The sequence below is a fragment of the Orcinus orca genome, chromosome 21 (assembly GCF_937001465.1).
Source record: "Orcinus orca chromosome 21, mOrcOrc1.1, whole genome shotgun sequence".
Lineage (NCBI taxonomy): Eukaryota > Metazoa > Chordata > Mammalia > Artiodactyla > Delphinidae > Orcinus > Orcinus orca.
Genome location: NC_064579.1, coordinates 30,575,402 through 30,597,217, shown reverse-complemented (window position 1 = coordinate 30,597,217; position 21,816 = coordinate 30,575,402). Strand labels below are relative to the sequence as shown.

The 21,816-nt window shown below is 38.7% G+C and overlaps 1 long non-coding RNA gene across 1 annotated transcript; it reads right to left on the bottom strand.

The window, feature by feature from the left end:
• Positions 1 to 4,084: 4,084 nt before the first annotated feature.
• On the bottom strand, positions 4,085 to 20,456 carry LOC117197021 (uncharacterized). The gene is made up of 4 exons (XR_004477489.2): positions 19,436 to 20,456; positions 8,828 to 8,971; positions 6,541 to 6,860; positions 4,085 to 4,568 (listed from the first exon to the last, which is right to left on the bottom strand). It is a non-coding gene; the product is annotated as an uncharacterized LOC117197021 (long non-coding RNA).
• Between the last annotated feature and the right edge of the window lie 1,360 nt (positions 20,457 to 21,816).

Here is a 21,816-nt window from a genome sequence, read left to right as displayed (position 1 = left end):
CGTTTTACGGGACCCAACCCAAAGATGAAATAGAAAAATTTGATTTATTTTCTGAAATTGCGCTTATAAAATTAATATTTGCTTTGAAAAAGTGAGACTCCATATTCCTGCATTCACTCTATGCCCTTATCGTTCTTTCTGTGGATTTATCAGACCAAAATACACACAACATATGTGTGTACATTTGTGGTACATGGCTGCATGCAAACATCACACAGAGGTTGCTGGAAGCTGAGTGATTAGCAGGAGAGGAGGCTGAAAGGAAGATGGTTTATGAACTGGGTGAACTGCTAAGATATCCAAGAGTGGCCAGGAATGACGCTATACTCAGGAAAAAAATGAAAACCAAGGAACAAATGAAGAGAAGCAATATAATGAGAAAGAGGAAACCAGAGTAACTGAGTAGAAGGATGAGAGGGCCTTATTCCTCTTTAGCCAAGCCATAATTTTACCTGTGATCTACAAGTTTCGAGAAAATGAACTTTGCCAGCACACTGCTGAGAACAGTTGACAACTACCAAGAAACCTATGGATGGAGAGAGAGATGAACAGCACGGCACCCAGTTGGAGCCGAGAGAGTAAAACAATGGATCCACTCATCCTTTGGTTATTTCTTGATTTTTCTATCTCAGACACTATTCTATGTCCAGGAGAAGAGCTATGAAGAAACAGACAAGGATCCTCCCCGGTGACTCTCATGTAGGCAAGGGTGTAGGGGAGGATTGGGGAGGGAGGAGTTACCAATAAACAAACCCAACAATGAGATCCTCTCAGACTGACTGGTAGGGTCTGGGTGCAGATCTAGGTTGGTTGATCACAGGTCTTCCCTGAGGTGGTAACTTTGAAGCAAGGTCTGAATGTTGGGTGGAGCCAGGCATGGAAGATATGGGGTTGGATATTTTGCAGTGAATATTAGTTACCAAAATTGGCCCATAATTATCCTGGTCATCTCTAATACATACAGAGTTGCAAAATGACATCCTACTAAAAGCATTTCTGACAGTTCTGGCAACTTCCATGTAAATGTTGCATTAAATATAATGCAGTATATGCCCTACTCATTCTTTGACTTTTTAAAAATAAAATCCATCCAGTTCCCTCTCATATTCAGGCATATGTCTCCTGTTACGATAATCATCTTCCCTTCTGATCTTCCAGTATTAATTATGGCTCCTTTCAATGTTGGCATTCTCAAGGTTAATTTGAAAAAACAAAAACATGTTTGGGCTATGTAGAAAGTTTTCTTTAGAAAAAGATTATACTAAATGTTTGTCTTGGCAGGAACAAGTATTTTTTTTTGCCTGTGATTCAAAACTATCTGTGTTATTTCGTACCTGCTTTCAAGTAGCCGAGCTACATCTTACGTGATAACCAAAATGCTGTATTTCTGCTCGTGACTATTTACATATTGGCAAATTTCCCTGTAATGACATCTCTTCATGTCTTAAGAGCAGCGGTGCTGCCTGGCTTGGCTTCGGGCTGTCTTTCCAAGGATGTGTGCACAGTGAACAGACTTGGAAGACGGCAGAGAGCTCTCTCTGCAGCAAAGGCAGGTCTGAGTACTGTCCAGCGTCATAAAGGTAACGTCTTCCTCTGGGCAAAGGTCAGGCAGGCTTACTGCTCATTAAAAAGGATTTGGGTTCTTTTCCATTATGCAATTGACTACCTATGCAGGCAACACCTGCCTTCTTCATGGCAGCTGGCGGGATTCAGGATTCAGAGAAACGGTGCAAATACAGATACTCTGGCCACTGCTGTATCTGTGGGTAGTGAAGTCCTTTGTTTCTGACCTGGGAGTTTCATGTCTCCTTCCAGCATTCATAAATCTGTTAGGCACACTCGTTGACTTGTAGTCAGATAAAGTCTTAGACCCTTCACAATTCTTGACAACCAACGTGTTAAGCATCTTTAATTTCAAACATGGTATATAATGAATGATAAAATACAGTTCACAATAGACCACTGATAGAAGTATAAACAGATTCCCCTGAAGGTATGTCTGAGGGACAGATAATTCCGGCTGGAGAACATATGGGAAGTTTTAGAAATTAGAATTCAGTGGAGCGCTTGGGGAAGGGCAGGGCTTTTTCAACCGTTGGAATAACAGGGAAGTGCATTCCTAGCACTGGGAATAGTTTGTGTAAAGTCTAAGAGCATGTTTGCCAATGAGAGACTGGTTACAGTGGGAGTAGGGCCATCGGGAGAGAATAAGGAGAAATAAGCCTGGAAAAACAATAAGCATCCAAATTTGGGGGGACTCTGAATTCTGTGTAATTTTTGCTTTTCTTCTTCATGAATCATGGAGGCTTTTTTTTTTTTACAAGAAAGTTTCACACTTTGTACTTTGCATTGAAGAACTGGCTTTGGTACTGGAAAACAATAACACTTAATAAGATAATTTCTAGTCTTCCAAAACGAGGGTTGGCATTGTCTTAAATATTCTACACAAAGGGTGATTTTTTTTTCTTTACTGCTTTCAGAAAGAGAAGGCATGCACACGAGCACTGCAGATAAACTGCACAGTTCACCACCTTCGCATAGGTAAGAGAGGTAGTATCACTGGGATGATGAGAAATCAGGGCGTCTCCTCTATTTCCTGTGTAATCTATGACTCCAGGAAATGGTAGATACCTATCGAGACAGAGAAGCACAACTTCCCTTGTAACCAGCAGGACTCTGTGGCGCTACGGGGCCTTTCTGGGACAGAACCCTCCCCCATATCTGCTGTCACTCCTCTCTGAAGTACCCAGAAGTACCCAGATAACAGTATCTCATGCATATTTCTTGAGTTTTTCAGATGCTAGAAACCACAACCAAATGGAAGAAATTAACTACCTGATGGTCATGAGCGCATAGCCCCTAGACCTTCTGGCACCTTAGGATTGATAATGTCAACCACCTTATGACCTCAACATCAACCAATCAGAGAATTGCACACGAGGTGACCACACACCCTGGGATGCCCTTCCTTCACCTGGCCTTTAAAAATGCTTTGCTGAAACACTTCGGGGAGTTTGAGCTTTTCTGGGGGTCCACGAGCCACCCATTATCCTTGCTTGGCCCTGCTATAAACTTTTCTTTGCTCCAAACTCCGATATTTAGGGTTTTTTGGCCTCACCGTGAGTTGGGCACCCTTTCGAAGCAGATTTTCAGACCCGTGAGGCTTATTCAAGGGGACAGCTCAGTTTCTTTGCACAGCAACTTTCCTCCTTCTACAGAAAAGGTAGTCTGGCTAAATATATATATATATATTTCCCAGAAATACAGTCTGAAGATTGCAGCCTTCATCTCCTGAAAGACCTTAGTAATTGTCAATGATTTGAAGGTACACTCCAATGTCACATCAAGGACCATGCTTGCTAGAAACAGCTCATTTACACTCAGAGGGAAATAGAAATAAAATGTGGGAATGTAGCTTTTCAGATATCTTAGCAGTTGATTCTTGATAGAATTGATGTTAAAGAGTTCTAGCATTGATGATATTTATCCCAATAGCACAATATGAAAGCATCAAGGTCACTTCCTAAATGTTCTTTCACTATGTTGTTTTCCAGAAGTGTAAATATGACAGAGTGTCTAGGAGCTGCCTAATAGTGGTTCTATCATAAATTCTGAATGATGAATGACTTTCAGACAGTCCTAAGCATCCCACAGTGAGCTCTAATAATACCAAAGGAGATTTTTATGATGAATACAAATGACCCCTAAAACCCATAATACATCATGGAGAGTAATATCACAACAAGAAGGGAGAAGAAAATGAACCTCTAAATAAGCATATGCTTTTATGTACTTTGACTGAATTTTTATTCTTTCACTCCCTCAATCCAACAATAAACATTATTATGGAAAATAAGAAAAATATCTTAAATATCTCTGAAAATTTGATCTGTAAGAAAAACTAATATCGCATTTCTATTATAAGACATTTGCATTATAATTTTTACTTATTAGCTAAGTTTAGTATGAAGATCATGCTTTACATATGCTCCCTTCTGAAAAGATTTTTACATGTATTCTCACTTAAACTTTAAAATAACTCTAAGGAAATATTCCCATTTTATAGACAAAGGGACCAAGGCATTAAAATGACACTTTGGCTAGCTCACAGGGTTAGCGAATGATAAAACCAGGAGTAGGAACTTTGGTTGTTTGAAAATTGTACATTAGCCTTACCAACTACCTAAGAGTCACATAAATTAATTTTAAGGCTACCATTCTAGTAAATCTTATGGTGTAAAAAATGATCCCCGAACTTAGAGGCGTTTCATTTTATTTTGTCATGACTTTGTGTGTCAGGGGTCTGGGCAGGGCTGGGCTAGGCTTATCTCACCTGGGACTCTGATGCAGTCATGGTCTGGAGGTCAGCCAGGGCGGCAGTCCTCTGGGGGCTCAGCTGGCCGAGATGTCCCAGAGGGTAACTCACGTAGCTGCGCTGGAGACTGGCTGTTGGCTGGGAATGGAGCTGGGGCTCTCTCTCTGGATGCTCCCAAAGATGCCCCTCCAATGTGTGTTGTCTCAGTGTAGCAGGACCTCTTCCATGATCTGACTTCCCTCAAAAAGAGCACCTGGAAAAAGAATGAGGCAGAAGGTGCAACCTTTTATGATGTGGCTCGGGAAATCATGGCGCCTCCTCTACTATACTCTATTCGTTAAAGCAGTCGCAAGCTCTTTCCAATGTCAGGAGTGTTAAATAATTTGTGGCCTTTTATTTTTAACCACTACTGTCTCTAAGGTCACTTTTCCCCTCTGATTTCATTAAAGAGAAATTTTTTTTTAATTTTTATTGAAATATAGTTGACGTACAACGCTCTGATTTAATTTGAGCTAAATATCTCTCACATAAGTTTATGATAAATTTTCTAATAAAAACAAAAATATCCACTAATCCAATTCATTCCTTTAGAGGTAAGATAAATTCTAGGTGATTTTTATCAACTAATTTTAAGGTAAGAGACCTGCTTAATTTGCTTTTATGTTCAATGTTTTATGTTCTTAATTTTGATTAAGAGGAGGGCATTCTAAAATCAGTCAGGCCTACAAAGACTAACTACAGAAGAAAGTGATAATTTCAAAAAGAAGAAGAAAACAGATCACAAAGCTTTTGCTCTTAGTAACTCCTATTGCTCCGTGGTCAGCTCAGGGCTTTTTTGTGAGGGAAACATGACCTCTGCATAAATGACAAAAAGGATAATGGAGTAAACATCTGTGAAGTTTATATAATCGTTATCAGTTTTTTCTTAATGACAGTTCAGTACCTTTTTCTAAAACCGAGTAGAAAGAAAGTAGCTCACCTAGTTGGATTTAAAGCATTCCCTCTAACTAATGGTGCTATGCAGTGAATGATAATATTGCCTATCTCAGGATGCTCTGTAAATGGTTCAACATCTTTCAGACAATGGTACCCACACACGACAGGCCACTCCATGTATCAATTATTTCTTCAACTCAGTTGAATGCTTAGAAATGATAGGTGGGAAAAGCCATTGCGATTACATTTAAGATAATAATTTTATCCTATGCAACAGTTTACATCTATGTTCTGTGTCAAAGTTTTGAAGCGTTTTTGATCAGATTTTGGTAATATGATCCTCACAACAACCTTGGAAGGTAGACAGAATCACCATCTGCAGTCACATTTTAATGCTAACTATATAAGGTTGGTTAATTTGCACACAAACTCCTAAAGGTAGATGGAGAGAGGACTAGAACTGGGGCCTGATTCCCCCAGTACTCTTTCCATCAAATTACTAACAGAGGAGGAGCCACCATGACAATGGGGAAGGGGAGTCTGCTGGGTTTGTTATTTGGCCAGAATAGGTCTGAGCTATTTCAAAAGCCCAGGTTATTTGGAAAACCCAAGGTATTTCAGGAAAGAAAACATGTAGTGGTTTAAAAAAAAGGCGGGGAGGGGAGCATCAGTCTAAGAATTGAAGAACATGCAAGTCATATCTTTTCTGTTATTCTCAAGTTTAGAAGATAATTTGCTGCATTAACATTCATGGGCTTTGAGAAAGAAATGGAACAGTCAACAAGATATGACTGCAAATATGTGAAATCATGCAAGTGAAAGATAATATGAAAATATAGTTATCGTTGTGGTAGTTAGTACCCTTGGGAGATATTCTGTTGCTTTTTAATGTTGTTAATATATGGTATTTTCAACTTAAAAATAAATCTGATTGATTCCTCAAAGTCTAGCTTTTGAGGAAAATGATGATGTGGAAAAGCTGGGAAGGTATAAGACATGCACTGCTTCCTAAATAACTATGTGATTTTTGCTCTACTTGATAATTTTGGTGATCTTTTACAAGCAGGTGGTGGAAAAGCGGATTGTATGTGGCTCTAAAGTTGTTTCTACTCAAATGAGGATATGTCTGAATCCACAAACCCCTGTGTGCTAAGTAGTGTTGTTTACTTGAAGACAAAATTAGTCTCTGAGCCCCACTCTGACAGTCTGGTGGCGAAGTCCATTTCAATAACTATGGGTGTCCTTCTGTTCCAAGGTCCTCAAAGTTCCTTGGGTGTGTGGAGACTCACCCAGAACTGACCACACGGGGATGCTCCACCGATTCTGGATGCCTCAAACACGTTCATGTTCCAGCCCCACATGGTCCCCGAGGGTCAGCTTCCATGCTTAGGAGCCACTCAGCACCTTTCACAAGGTTGCGGACTCTGCGATTACAGTCGGGTATCTCTGCAGCTCTTTCCTTCGTGCTCAGAGGCGCTGGTCTCCTGCCCTGGTATAAATTTCTCCAGGGGCTCAGGATTCTTGAAAACAAAGGCCAGGCTTTAAAATCTTGCTTCTGCCACTTTGTTTGGGAAAGTTATTTAACTTCTACAAGCTTCAGTTTCCTCATCTGGAAAATGGGGATAATAAAACTGGGTTACTGTGAGGATTAAAGGAGTTAACATGTTAAAAATATTTAGAATGGTCCCCGGTACATGGTAAGTGCTAACTATTGATATTATCATCATCCAAATAAGATAGTTCCTGGAGTTCGAAGGTCGTGAAGCAGATCCGTAAGTTTTGAAATCTCTCTATGTAGAATGTGTTTATACGTAATATTTTCAATACCTAAATGTACACTTTGTTCAATTAAGCTTAGAAGAATAAATAGAAAGAAACAGCAGTTTTTAAAGCAGCTCTGCACTCATGCATGATTTGGGGAGAATCAGAATAGAAGTAACATTTGTAATGTCCTCCTTACTGCTGGTTAAGATGGTACCAATGGATCTAGGGATATGTTTCCAGCCTATATTTAAATGGACAGGAAATAATAAGACAGCAAGCAGGTGGCTATTAACCCCTCTTGCCCAGTGAGGTAAGTATCTGATACTGAGTAACAGGAAAGTATTTTAGAGAAAACGTTTTTTTTCTGAGGAAATCCAATCTTTTGTGCAGCAAGATAACTCCCCCTCAAGCCAAGGCTCTACCTGAAACACCTCCTCATCCCAGGAGCAGGAGTCACAGAGGTCCTTGTTAGAAAGTCAACCACAGCAAATGTTGTGCAAAAAGGAATCAGATCCTGTGTTTTAACATTAGAGGAAAAAAATTAGAAAACGAGGACTCTGTCCTAAACTAATGCAGCAAAGGCAAAATACAATACTGCTTTTGTTTCTCGTTGAAGTAAAAAAACATTTAATAGAACTAATGAACTAACACTAATGACATTTTGAAATCCCGCTTGTTAAAGTTCATTGTTTTGTCTTTAACATACAAATCACAAAAAATTCTACTCAGTATATAAGTAAATAGGATCATTGATCAAGTTTTACCAGTTAGATCTTGAGTTACAGTATCAAAACAGATCCATGTCTAAAAACTGTTGACCCTTTAATCACATTCAGTTCTCCAGGAGGATCTAGTGTATTGTTTTTTCATTTCATTTTTACCCCAACTATAGAATTTATAATGAGAATGAAGGAAAAAAATGTATTAAACAATATATTGGGAACTCTTATTTCCTTAGCATTCTCTTTTCCCAAACTTCTTGGCTCCCCTGCAGACACCAAGTACAGTCGACTTTTTCTCTTGCACTGTGCTTCACATCTCTTTATTTTTATTACCACAATAGCCACTCTAGCCTAGACCTTTACCATCAACCTCATGACCAAATTATTGCAAATGCTCTCATTCTTTTCCCATCTCACTCTGTACAGTATATTGCTCATAGACTATACTTTATAAAACTCATCTCTACTAAAACTCTTCAGTACCTTTTCTGTAGGGTTAGATCTAGTTCCTTGAATGACTGGGTCTCATCTCACGTCGTTTCATATTCAAGATCTTACGTCAAGCTGCCTTCCACTATATAATTTCTTCCTGTCCTCGAATTACGGCCTCCATCAAATCAAGTGGGCTTCCTTCCAGCCCTCTGAATATGTGCCGTGGAGACCCCATCTCTGTGCCTTTGCTTGAGTGGTTTTCCCATGCCTAGAACAACTACCTTATTAAAGTCACATTTCTTTGTGTCTCACTAGCATCCTAACTGGTGTGTGAAAATTATTTGCAATGTCTTCTTTTTCTGAATTCCTACAGCATTTCTGGTAACGGTCTGTGTTCATATTAAATAATTCTTTACATTGATTTCTAATTGTTTCATTAAAATAAAATATTCTGTATATTGTGAGAGATGAGTAATTACTCCCAGGATGTATCTATACAGTGAAAATGCAAAGATGATTAGTTCAGATATCTGATGAATTTTAATATTCCTCTACATCCAATTCAGACCTTTCAGAACAAATTGTCCAAGTAGATCAGAGGAGTGGCTGGAGAGGAAAGGAGAAACAAACTGAAAAGCACGTCCTCAAGTCCACCTACCTGTACTTAAGCAAATCTCTGCAGGCAGCTCCTGTGGGTGTAGTTTCGGTGCACCTTTGTCTCTCAGAGGTCTTCTGCTGCTGCTTCCGTCTCTGCTTTCCCCATTTTCAACAATCATGAATGCTCATCAAAGGTACTTTTGCTCTGATAGCAGCAAAAATAGTTCAGTTATAAAAATCAAGCTTTAGGGATTTTGGGGGCCTGAGCCACCCGTCTTCTTGCATGGCCCTGCAATAAACCTTTCTCTGCTCCAAACTCTGACATTTCGGTTTGTTTGGCCTCACTGTGCGTCGGGCACACAGACTTGTGCTAACAATATAACAAGCTCTTCTGCCATTGCTGCCTCCTCAATGCATCTGGAAAATGAGGATAATTCCACAACTCCTTGCATCATTGAATAGCTAAGAAAACCTTTAAGGTCATATTTATCTGTAGTAATCATTAGTGCTTTTTCCAAATAGTCATTTCAGTTTTTTTCCCTTCTGGGCACATTTTAGGATTATACTTCTTGATGCCCTTGTGGCCAGTTCCAGCCAATGATTTCCTTTGGCTAATGAATTTTGAGCAGAAGGGACACATGTCATGTGGGGGCCAAAGGTTTAACTTCTGAGTGAGACCTCCTGTGACATTACCGTGACCACCAGCAATGTTCTGGATAGTGGCTGCCCCATTGCCCTGGGTCTTAGAGTGAGAAGGCAAAAGGCGAGGGAACAAAGTACCTAATGCGTCTGTAGTAAACATGTGCTGTGAGTGAGAAATGAACCTTTGTTGTTTGAATGTACGGGGATTTTTTTTTCTTTTTTTGAAGTATAACCCAGTCTATCCTGACTGATAAAATACATAACTGTGCTTTAAAAGCTACAGGACACTTACAAATATAAGGGATGCTTATTACCTCTAATTGTACTCTCACTGCAGCTTTTCCTGACATTGCCAAAGTCCTCACATTGGGACAACGTACATTCTGTCTAAATGGATGACTGCTCAGCAGCGTCCTAAGGATCAAGGGGCTGTTTGCCACAGTCCCCAGAGTCCAGCTAAAAGGGAGACATTTTAGACTCCTTTGGGGAGGGCAGCAGTACTGACCAGTCACTAAACAAACATCCTCTGATTTAAAGAACGCTTGGGTGATTTCATCCTACAAAGACAGCCCAAAAAGGAGTTTGGGGTAGCTGTGCTACTCATTTGACCTGGTTTCTTCCCTGTAAACTCCACCAAGACAGTGTTGATGCTGTCAGCAGCCTGGCAAAAATTAAAACAGGTCATCCTAGGGATAGTATTTGAGATGCTATACTAAAGAACCAAAATAACCAATCATGAGAAATAGAATGAGAAGGTGGGGAGGGGAATTAAAAAAAAAAAAAAAAAAAAAAAAAATCAAGCTTTATGTTGGTTATGGTCTATGGTCTTAAACTTAGGAATACCTGAATAGTTTTTCATTAGAGTTTTACATATTTATCTCAGAATGACATGATAGGCTTTTTTTATTTTTTTAATCTGAGATTGATTGAGAGAATCGGAAGCGCATGCAATCATCTCTCAGGGTTGCAGGGGAAATAGGATAGTGAGGGTGACCTCCAGATGACAAGGAAGAACACAGGTATTTTTGACGTAGCTTACCTTCTAGTTATTGCTTCAGTGTTAGTTAAGGAAGGGAACTTTGAAATAAAGTTATGTAGTAGAACGAATTGGGGAATCACAAATGATTAAAATTACAATAATTGTAAAATCTGAAGGATGTGATTTCCCTACCAGATACAAATGTATCAGACAACCATAGAGGAGACACAGGGAACAGTAGCCATTTGAATGAAGGAATTTCAGTGGCACAAAGAAGGTGCCCTGTCACTGGAGAGGCTGATGGTCCATTCTGGTTAATAGACTGAAGAATCAAATCCAAGACTTCTGAATGGTATTTCTTAAGACAACATTTAATAAATGCAACCCAAATAAATGCAACCAAAAGTTTTAATGCATGAATGGTAAGCGTATTCAGGAAAAATATGTGCTTGCTGTACTAATTAAGGAAAGATGAACTTTGCCTGAAACAAGGTTCAAATTAGCTTCCGATAAAATCAATTAAATACAGGGAAATAATTCTTGAATTAAAAATTCCAGGGCTTCCCTGGTGGCGCAGTGGTTAAGAATCCGCCTGCCAATGCAGGGGACACGGGTTCGAGCCCTGGTCCGGGAAGATCCCACATGCCGCAGAGCAACTAAGCCTGTGTGCCACAACTACTGAGCCTGCGCTCTAGAGCCCACGAGCCACAACTACTGAAGCCCGTGCGCCTAGAGCCCGTGCTCCGCAACAAGGGAAGCCACTGCAATGAAAAGCCCAAGCACCGCAAGGAAGAGTAGCCCGGCTCACAGCAACTAGAGAAAGCCCGCGCACTGCAACAAAGGGACAACACAGCCAAAAATAAATAAATAAATTTTTTAAAAAATTCCAGAAAGCCAACTTTTAAAAAAGATGTGTTCAGCCACTATGGAGAACAGTATGGAGGTTCCTTAAAAAACTACAAATAGAACTACCATATGACCCAGCAATCCCACTACTGGGCATATACCCTGAGAAAACCAAAATTCAAAAAGAGTCATGTACCAAAATGTTCATTGCAGCTCTATTTACAATAGCCCGGAGATGGAAACAACCTAAGTGCCCATCATCGGATGAATGGATAAAGAAGATGTGGCACATATATACAATGGAATATTACTCAGCCATAAAAAGAAACGAAATTGAGCTATTTGTAATGAGGTGGATAGACCTAGAGTCTGTCATACAGAGTGAAGTAAGTCAGAAAGAAAAAGACAAATACCGTATGCTAACACATATATATGGAATTTAAGAAAAAAAAATGTCATGAAGAACCTAGGGGTAAAGCAGGAATAAAGACGCAGACCTCCTAGAGAACGGACTTGAGGTTATGGGGAGGGGGAAGGGTGAGCTGTGACAGGGCGAGAGAGAGTCATGGGCATATACACACTAACAAACGTAGTAAGGTAGATAGCTAGAGGGAAGCAGCCGCATGGCACAGGGATATTGGCTCGGTGCTTTGTGACAGCCTGGAGGGGTGGGATAGGGAGGGTGGGAGGGAGGGAGACGCAAGAGGGAAGACATATGGGAACATATGTTTATGTATGACTGATTCACTTTGTTATAAAGCAGAAACTAACACACCATTGTAAAGCAATTATACCCCAATAAAGATGTTAAAAAAATAATAATAAAATAAATAAATAAATAAAAAAGATGTGAGATGTAAGATTTTTAGCTTCCAAGGCTCAGTTGAGAGTAATGAAGGAATTTTATAGAGTATTTTATAGAGTATTTAAGGAAAATAGGAAGGACTAAATTGTTTATTACATTGGCCAATTGAACTGTGGGAGGAAATAGAAAAGCCCTACTGGGCTGTGTAAATTCTTCAACACCTGTGTTAAAAGCCCTAATGAAAACACATTAGCAAGTGAAAGGAAAGCCTGCCTAAAATTTGAATGTCAGATGCTTGGAAGATGAAAGAGGATAGAGAGCATGCAGATTACAAAATCACTAGGAAGGCTACCAAGAGACGGAAGGAGGAATAGCATTGCGGGGGGTGGGGGGGCGGGAGCAGAAGGCATCACGGCATTGAAATCTTACTGTGGAAAGTATGTACTTGGTGTTAGGCCACCTACTATTTTGTTTAAATGGCAGTGGAACATATGACAGAAAGTTGACAAGGATAAATCATTCTAAGCTAGGAGTATGAGTACTAACAGGGAGAAATGCAAATTTTAAAACACAGTGATTGTTTGTAATGTAAGACTACCCTACTACTCTATTGGTGAAATTTCTCCATTGGGCAAGAATAATTTAGGGAAGGATAAATGGCTACAGCCTTGAATCTGAGCAGTAAACAGAAGTCCTCGCTGGCAGTATTTGTGAATTAAGCCACGATATAATAGGAATCAACGTCTTCTTGGAGAGCAAACACTTGAAAAAAATCTATCACTTGGTTACTCAGCTTTTGGAAACAAACCATGATAAAATACAGGTACTATAAGGCAGAATCAATAATGAGCAGGAAATCTGTACACTGTTTAAAAACACTCCGGAGCAAACCCAGGAAAAGTGTAAGCTATGCATCAGAAAGAACCACCTCCCATCTTTCTTCCTCCTACCCCTTTGCCTAACTCTGACTCTTTTTCTCCCACCAGTTACTGCCCCTCTTTCCCAACTTCTTACACATAGAAACTCACAGATAGCACAGTTACCTGGCAAATAATAAGCCAGTATTATCAAAAATATATCTTTTCAAAGATGGTTATTTTTCCAAATGAGAACCAAAATCCCATATATTGTGGCAGATTAGGAACAAACTAGAAATCTCGAAGGCCAGAAATAATTCAAGGTGTACTAATATTATCCCAGTCTCTCAGGATGAACATCTTGGAGTTCTTTTTCATTCTTTTTCTCCTTCATTCCCTATATCTCCCTTTTTAACCTAATTGTCCCAAATCAAGATTGTAATAAGTACAACTTCTGGAGTACTTCCTATAAATCTGTATGAATATATTTCCTCTAATGCTCAAAACAATGGGTAAGGTAGACATTACAGCTCTCTTCCTGGAAGTAAAAGAATTAAGGCCCAAAGACCTACAGTGTTTGCCCAAGGCCGTTTAGTGGGCAAATGCCAAGAGCTGTGTCTTAACCAAAATTCCTTTCATTAACTTGAGTTCCTTTTCTTATAACCCATCCCCGTCCCCCCCAGCAAGGCCTCATCACCTCTTAATTACTGCAAGAGCTTTGTGACTTTTAGATGCGTCTCCCTTTTTCAACCCATCCTTCACAGTAGTTCCCAAGCAAAGCTTTCATATCAGAAATAATTTGTGACATCTGTTTGATCTGTACTTTCAGAAGAATACAGCCAATGGGAAGAGGATCCAAAGGAGGGCAATTAGAGATATCAAGAAGAAGTAGAGACAACAGTGTAGTAACAGACTGACTGAATTACGACTCTGAAAAGTCAAAGCTTAGACGAGATATGACAGATGCCAATAATATAAGAAGAAAGGAAGGGAGTGAACACAGATAAGGCAGCAATTCAGAAAAATGCCATGAAGCTCAAAGGACTGATGAGTGGAGAACTTTTAAAGGTCTAAAAGGAAAAGCAGCTTAATTGGATGAATAATAAACTTCTGAAAATTCTACTCTGTGAGATGCTAAGTATAAAAAACATGAATGCCTTCAAGATGGCTTTGGATAAATCTACAGATAATAGCCCTGTAGAGAATCATGAAGGGAAGCTTCTGTAATTTGGAATACATTTTAATTCTTTCGAGGTTAACATCATCTATATTAGTTAATAACTTCCTTTTTTAAAGGACACTCTGTGGCTATGGTTAGAGACAGAATCATAGGCAGAGCAGTTAAGAATCTCATTCTATAGGGAAAAGCAATGTAGCTTGATTCCACCTATGACTCTGCCACCTACTATCTTGGTCAATTCACCTGTTCTTTCTAAGCTTGAGGTTGATATCTGCAAACTGGGGGAAATGATAATTCCTACCTCAGAGTATGATTGTGAAAATGAAAAAGATATCTATATCTATGTCTATATCTATATATCTCCATGCCTAGGACATGGTAAATATTGAAAAATAGTTAGAGATCTATGAACCTTCCCAAGAATTTTGAAATAACGATGAGAACCAGGGAGCAGGAAAGGAAGGGGAAGGGAGGGGGAAAAGGGATTGTAAAAATGGAAATAAGCCGGGATATTTCAAATAAATATGTAGTGTAAGGAAAGCCAAACAAACTAAACATCAAAATTTCTCAGTTAACAGGAAAAGTGGAGATGAAAAATTAGTAGAAATGATTGAAACAGAGAGTAACCAAATAATCTGACAAGTTAATGAATCCATTAGGTAACCCTCTGCAAGGAAGAAAAGACAAGATACAAAATTGTATGCAGATGTAACTTTTTTCCCCCAAGATAGTCCCCAAATGGTACTAGCGCTGTCACAGATAAAAGCGAAGGGAGCTCACATGCACACTGCTTTGAAGTCCCATCTCAGTGGTCCAGCAGGAAAAGAGAGGACCTCAATTCAAGGTAAACGTGGCCCATGAAGGGAGCATCATGATTGGATCTGTTTAATGTTACTTCCCCATTTCATAGAAATTTGATGTACTGATAGTTTAAATAATTCATTTGAAACAATGATAATTTAAAAGAGTGACAATAATGATAATAAAAGAAAATTGAATATTGTTAAGCCAGTGAAACCTCAGGCCTGACCTTTTGCTATTTGTCCACAAGCATACAGAGAGTTAATTTAGCAAGTTTTAATGGGAACGTTAACTGCTTCGCGGTCAATCAGGCTGTGAAGCTCTTCCCTGTGGCAGCTCTGAAATGCGATGGTGGAAGACCAGCAAAGCTTGAGGCGTTTATTTCTAGCCATTTCCTGTGCCTGCCTGAAATTCCTCTTCATCAATCTCTTGATAGACTCTTAAAAAAAGCATTATCCTCTTCTTCTGACCTGGAGGAATTCTCTCCTTCTCTTTCAGACTCTGAGTATCAGTCACTCTTTAGTGTTATATCAGACAATTTGATAACCGTTCAGAGCTACAGTCCATATGAAGGGAGAAAAATAATTTTTTCCCTCCGATTCCCATCTAATAAAGTGTTCAAATGACATTTTGTAAACAATTTTATCAACCATGCTAGAGGGCTAGTGTCCTGTGGCCCACAAGCTGGATTCATGGATTTTTGCCATTAGCTCCCTTGGTGTCACTGGTCATCTGAGACTCTCTTGGCCTTTTTTATTTTTTTAAGGAAGGAGAAAATAGTGTGCTCAGATGTGGGAGGGTTAGCATAAAAAACGATGTTATCTTTAAAAGGGTTTTATATTTTTGCATAGGAGAAGATGTCATAAGCAGAAAATTTATTTTTATAATACTGTTAACCTTTGATTTATGACCTAATATTTATCAGGAAATTCTGTCACTTATAGAGAGCTATCATGTAATTTACATCAACAAGCTCAACTCTTCATCCACTGATGCCAGAGTAGTCTATCCAGTGAAATTCAAAATCGAGTAAAGTGTTATGTATATGAAGGAATTTAATAAATGGCAACATGATTTTCTTTATTTGCTTATTAGAAAATACAAAACAAAACAAAACAAAACAAAACTGTGGATTCTTTCCCAAGAACAAGTTCATGTAGTAATCAATAATCATCTGAAAGCCCAAAGGAAAGAATAGAATACATTCTCACTAAACCAAACGGCTTCAAGATAAAGTGCTGTGATGAACGAAGAAGAAAACATTTAAAAATGTATCCATTGTTAGACGTGTTTTACAATCGTCCTTGTGCTTCTCTGGGTATAGTACAGAGAGGGGAATGTACCCTTCTTTGTGATTCAGAAACTTTTATTCTGAGAGAACAGCCTTTTGACCATCATTCCCTGTCATGGGAGTAATTACAAGAGAATGAGTTAAATCGATACTTACTCTAAACTAGTCCCCTGACTTTTTTTTTAAAGAAAAAAGTGGAGGTAAGCTTTTTATTTTGATATTTGTCTTTTAATAAAAAGCAATGAAATACAGTAAAAAAAAAAATCACCAATTAATTGCACAAGCTGGGTGATGAGTTCATTAATGTTTTATTTTTATCACCTTCTTTACTTAAAGTCTGAAAAGGTTTTTTTAAAGAATATAAGATTTGAATGAGTTGGAAGAGTGATTGGTAAGTGTTCTTGGCACATCAAAGAATGCGGGAAAAGTCAGAATAATAAAGGAGAAAAGAAGAAACATAGACTTGAAAACAGGTTCAAATACCACTGAGACCAGACTGAAGTTTCTCAACTCTGCTGACAGTAGAAACACCTGGGAAGCTTTTAAAACATACTGATGCCTGAGCCCCACTCTCAACGGTTCTGACTTAATTGGTCTGACTTTGGACCTGGGCACAGGTATTTTTAAAAGCTTTCCCTTCTTTTAATATGCAGCCAGCGTTGGGCATGCCCTGTATTAGGCCAGCACGTCAGGTGTGGTGCATGGGCCCTGAGGGTTCCTGAGACATTCCCACGTGGTCCATGAAGTCACAACACTTTTCATAATAATATTCAGGCATCATTTGCCTTTTCCACTGTGTTGACACTGGCAATGATGGTGTAAAAGCAATGATGGTGTAAAAGCAACGATGGATAAAACGGCTGCCACACGAGCATGAATCAAGACAGTGGCACCAAACTATGTAGCTGTCAACCTGTTTTTCACAATCACAAGCTTGAGGTTAAAAAAAAAGCCAGTTTCTCTTAAGAATGTCCTTGATGAGGCAGAAAATAGTATTAATTTTTATTAAATGTCAACCCTTGAAAACGTTTTTTTAACGTTCTGTGTGACAAAATGGGGATTACACATAAAGTATGTCAGCTCTGTAGTGAAGTATGATGTTGTCATGAGGAAAACATTGTGATTGTTTGAATTGTAAGCTAAAATTAGCCAACGTTTTTGTAAAAGATGTTTTATTTGAACAAATGATTAATAGGTAAGCTATAGTTATACAGATTTGGGTATTTGGCAGACATTATATTGAAAATGAATAAAGCAAGCCTGGTACATCAAAGGAAAACAACCATCAGTAGGTGTCATCAGTGATAAAATTTGAATTTTTACGTGAAAATTACATTTTGGAATACTTACCTTCACAACAGTGAGACTTAACAGCATCTCACAAGTACCTGACTTTTCTTATGAGATCGGTAGTTATAATAATAAATATTACTTTTTGGTATTGTATAATGAAATCATAAATATTTGTAAGAGCTGCATAAATCAGTTACTCAGTATTTTCCAGATGACCAATGCATGATGTTGCAATAGCACACATGGGTAAAAGATGCTTTCAAGTACAAGATAAGCCAATGGATTTCAATGTAATAGAGTAAAAGAAGTTCATTGATATGGTATCAATTCCTATGTTGCACATAGCATTTAAGAAATTATCACTTGTCAAGATTTGGTGTTGAATCAAAGAAGAAAATCCCAAATTAGCTGATGAGACAATTAAAATACTCTTCCCCTCCCTTTTCCAAGGACACAGCTGTGTGAGGCCACAGTTTCTTCTGGAACTTCAATTAAAAGAACACATTGCAACATGGAATTCAGAAAGAGAAACAAGAATCCAGCACTCTTTCTCTAAGCCAGCCATTAAAGAGCTTTGCAAAAATGTAAAGTGATACATCACTCTTCTCACTAAATGTGTGTTTGTTTTGAAAAATCTAGTTATTTTTCACAAAATATTTTATGTTAACATGTAATGGGTTTATTATTTTTTACTTAATAAATAGATGTTTATAATGTCTCCATTTTAAGTTTTAATACGGTGAATATTGATAGATGTAACACGCACCTACCTACATTGTGGTTCTCAGAAATTTTTAACCGTGTGTAAGTGGTCCTGAGAACAAAATATTTGAGAACTGCTGCCCTAAACCAGAGGCAGGTAACAAAGCCCGGTCAGACGACTGCTCTGACCGATACTAAAATCCCAGAGAAGCCAGGAGAGTGTTGAGGAACCATGTGACATTGTCAAGGGAAAGTGACAGACCAGAGAGATGGCTTTCATGGTAGAGAAAATGACAGCGATTCCGGCACGAGAAGACTGAGACCTGAACCCGAGCTTTGATTCGGATCTGTGGAAAGGAAGATGCAAACATTCTGACTGCTCTAGAAGAAATTATTCTGATTTTTAAGGCAAGGAGTCAGAATTCACTCTAAGAGTTTGTCTTGGGGTGACTGCTACTGATACATACACCCCATGGTTGTTTAAGGGGTTGGGAGGCCTGGAGGAAGAGCATTAGAAATTAAGTCCTGCTTTGCTCTGGTGAGGTTCTTCCTGCCCCCAAATTCTTTGTGATAATTTAAGATAGCCTGTCTCATTTTTAGGATTTTACTCTCTGTATGAGGCTCTCTGAATACATCCATTCAGTTCTATTTATTGTGTCGGTCTTGAATGTGTTATATGATGTATGTTCACGGGTTAGACATCTCTGGGAGCGGGAAAGAGAAACTGGCCATGGAGCTCTTGAGTGGAGTTTGAGGCCCCTCAGCCTGGGGTCTCAGAGCACCAAACCATGCTCCAGGAAGGGCAAAGACTTTGGGAGGTGAGCTCAAGATTACCGAGAATAAGACAAGTTTCGACCTTTGGGATACGATCGGTTTTGCAGAAAGCTGAGAGTGTTCCTTTACTCTGGGATTCTTCACTCGGTTTGATACAATGCATTTTCAAGAGCTGACTGGCTTGCTGCTTGTTTAACCCTGCTTCCTATGAAGTGCTCCTTGAAAATCAAATTGCCATGTTACACTTGCATTGTGTGTTATGCCTGGAGTGTTGTCCTTTGAAATAGATTGGTCAGGGCTGCTATTCACAGCAGAGCAAAAAGCAACCAGCTTGATATTGACACTGAAACTGCGCTCTCCTGAAGAGAATGCCAAAGTAAGTTATCAGAGACTACTCTTGAAAAATAAAAGAGCTGAGTAGGAAACACACACACACACACACACACACACAGCCCTCTCTCCTTGACTAAACACGTCTTCATTCAGCGGGAGTACTCACATTCTCAGGCACAGCTGAAGAGTTCTCCTTCTCAGAACGTTCTCCTCTCAGAACGAAGGCAACATCTCCCTGACTTCTTTGCTTCCGACCCTTCTGTGCTAGTCATATTCATGCATCATCGTCACCTGGCATTGGATGTGTGGAGGCTGCCTTTATGGCCTCTAGGAAAAGGACATTCACTCCAGTTCCTGAGGGACAGATATACAAAGTCAGCTTTCAAGAAATTTGCTAACTGACATGGACTTCTTCATTCTGTAACCCCATTTGGGGGAAAATAATTTCAAATTGGCCTCAGATATTGGAAATACATCGAGTTCCAAGAGGTCAATATTGTCCATCAAATATTTTTCTGAGAAAGGCGACGCTGAAGGCACTATCATGGACCCAAAAAGCTACCAACACTTTAACTTTGTAACATAGCAGGACGTTTAATGAATTTATTACCAGTGGTCTTGAATACCTGAATTAATAGCATTATTGTGACATAATAAAATTTTATGAAACGACCTGATCAAAATAAAGGTTTCTTTTCCAACTTATTCCTTATAAGAGATTTTCTTATCATCAATTAAGACTTTGGAGTTCGTCTCGGGACATGAATCCACCACCTTCTCCTCAGGTTGCCGGCTTCTCTGATTAAAGCACCTTTCCTTTCTACTGACACTTGCTTCTCGAATTATTGGCTTTTGAGTGGCCAGTAGCCAAACCTGAGTTCGGTAACATTTTGACGATATTTGTGTGGAGAAGGGAAGGAGAAGAATCTATCCTTCTCAACGATAAGTGCTTTGGTTTTCTTTAGTCTAAAACATCTTCATTCCTTTCAATATTTTACTTGAGATAGTTCAAGGTTTCAGTTAATAGAAATGTCTCAAGCATTGCGCTGTTGTCATAAATCACTTAAATGGCCAGGTTATATTTTACAGCTCCGGCCGCTTGAATATTTATTGTAAAGCACCAAGTGCAATAATTTCCATTTTTATAATTAACGAAAACATCTGGAAAAATAATTCTAGTTGGTAAGGCCAGAGTGAATGCAGCGTATTCTCAAAATGTTGTCAAAGTTCTTATTAAGTATCATGCCCTGTCGTGAACACATTTTAATTAGAAGAGCAAAGGGAGCGTACTTACTCAAAGCGGAGTCACCGACACTTTAACGTTGTGATGAGCCACCAGTAACAAGATGCTGCTTGGCCATCTTACGAATGCCCTTCTTTTCAATGCACAACTCTCTTTTTTGGTGCATTTTTCTATAATTTTGGAAACACTTCCTCAGTCTTAACTCATTAAATATTTCCTTCATGAGGGCAATTAAGCCTGAATTTGGTCTCCCAGTATAATTCTGATGACAGTATTTAACAATTATACTGGTCTCCCCAAATCTCTCCTAATCTCCAGCTACCCAGTACTCATATCATAACCTTAGATGTAAGAGAGTCATCCAAGTAGTTCTCAGCCATGGTGCTCAAATAACGCACTTTGGAAATGCCCCATTTTCACATTCTTTATATACACATTATTCTTGAACTTGTTTTCTCATCTGTGGAGTGATCATAATAAAATCTATTTGTACATGTATATTATATCAAATACCATATTGTATACCTCAAATATGTAAAATTTTTATTTGTCAATTATACCTCAATAAAGCTCAGGGGAAATCTTAAAAAAAAAAAATCACAATTATACTTGTCTCAGACCTAACCTATCTACATCTTTTATTCTTTAGTTTGACTCTGTTATCTTCCTGAACTTTTATGTCTATTCATTCTTCATTCTTTAAAGAATGCAGTCTACTATCTTGTTATACTAGACAGCAGTTTGGCTGTGCTCTTTTTCCTCCAAAATTTCTCCTTTTATGTTGCTCCCAAGGCCCCAGGTAGTTAAGTTATCCTTGACCTGAACCTACCATCTTCCCCTCTGCATTTTCACCTGTCATGCACCCTTGAACATTTCTAATACATGCCCTTACCAGAGCCTTGCCTATGCTGAGATTCTTATTTATATTTTAATCATTTTCTATATCAAATACTACCTCTACCTCATTTACAGCCCTCTTAAATCTTTAATCTGTGAGTTTCAGAAGATCTAGGATTCTGCTGCTACACCGTTAGCTCTGCATTTTTCAAAGCTCTATATTCTCGACCTTTTCCTATAATCATTAAAGATTATACCTCAAGGCTTTTTCATCCTTTTTTTTTTAAAAAAACTCTCAGTTACCAGCTCACTTGGTTTATTCTTGATATCTTTTAAACTTTCTTATACTCTACTCTTGAAACGGTCCCATAAAAAAAAAAATCGCAATACAATGTACGTAATCTCCATTGTGTTTCTGTGAAGTTTACTCTCACAGTATTATTCAACATATAGCAGTTGAATTCCTA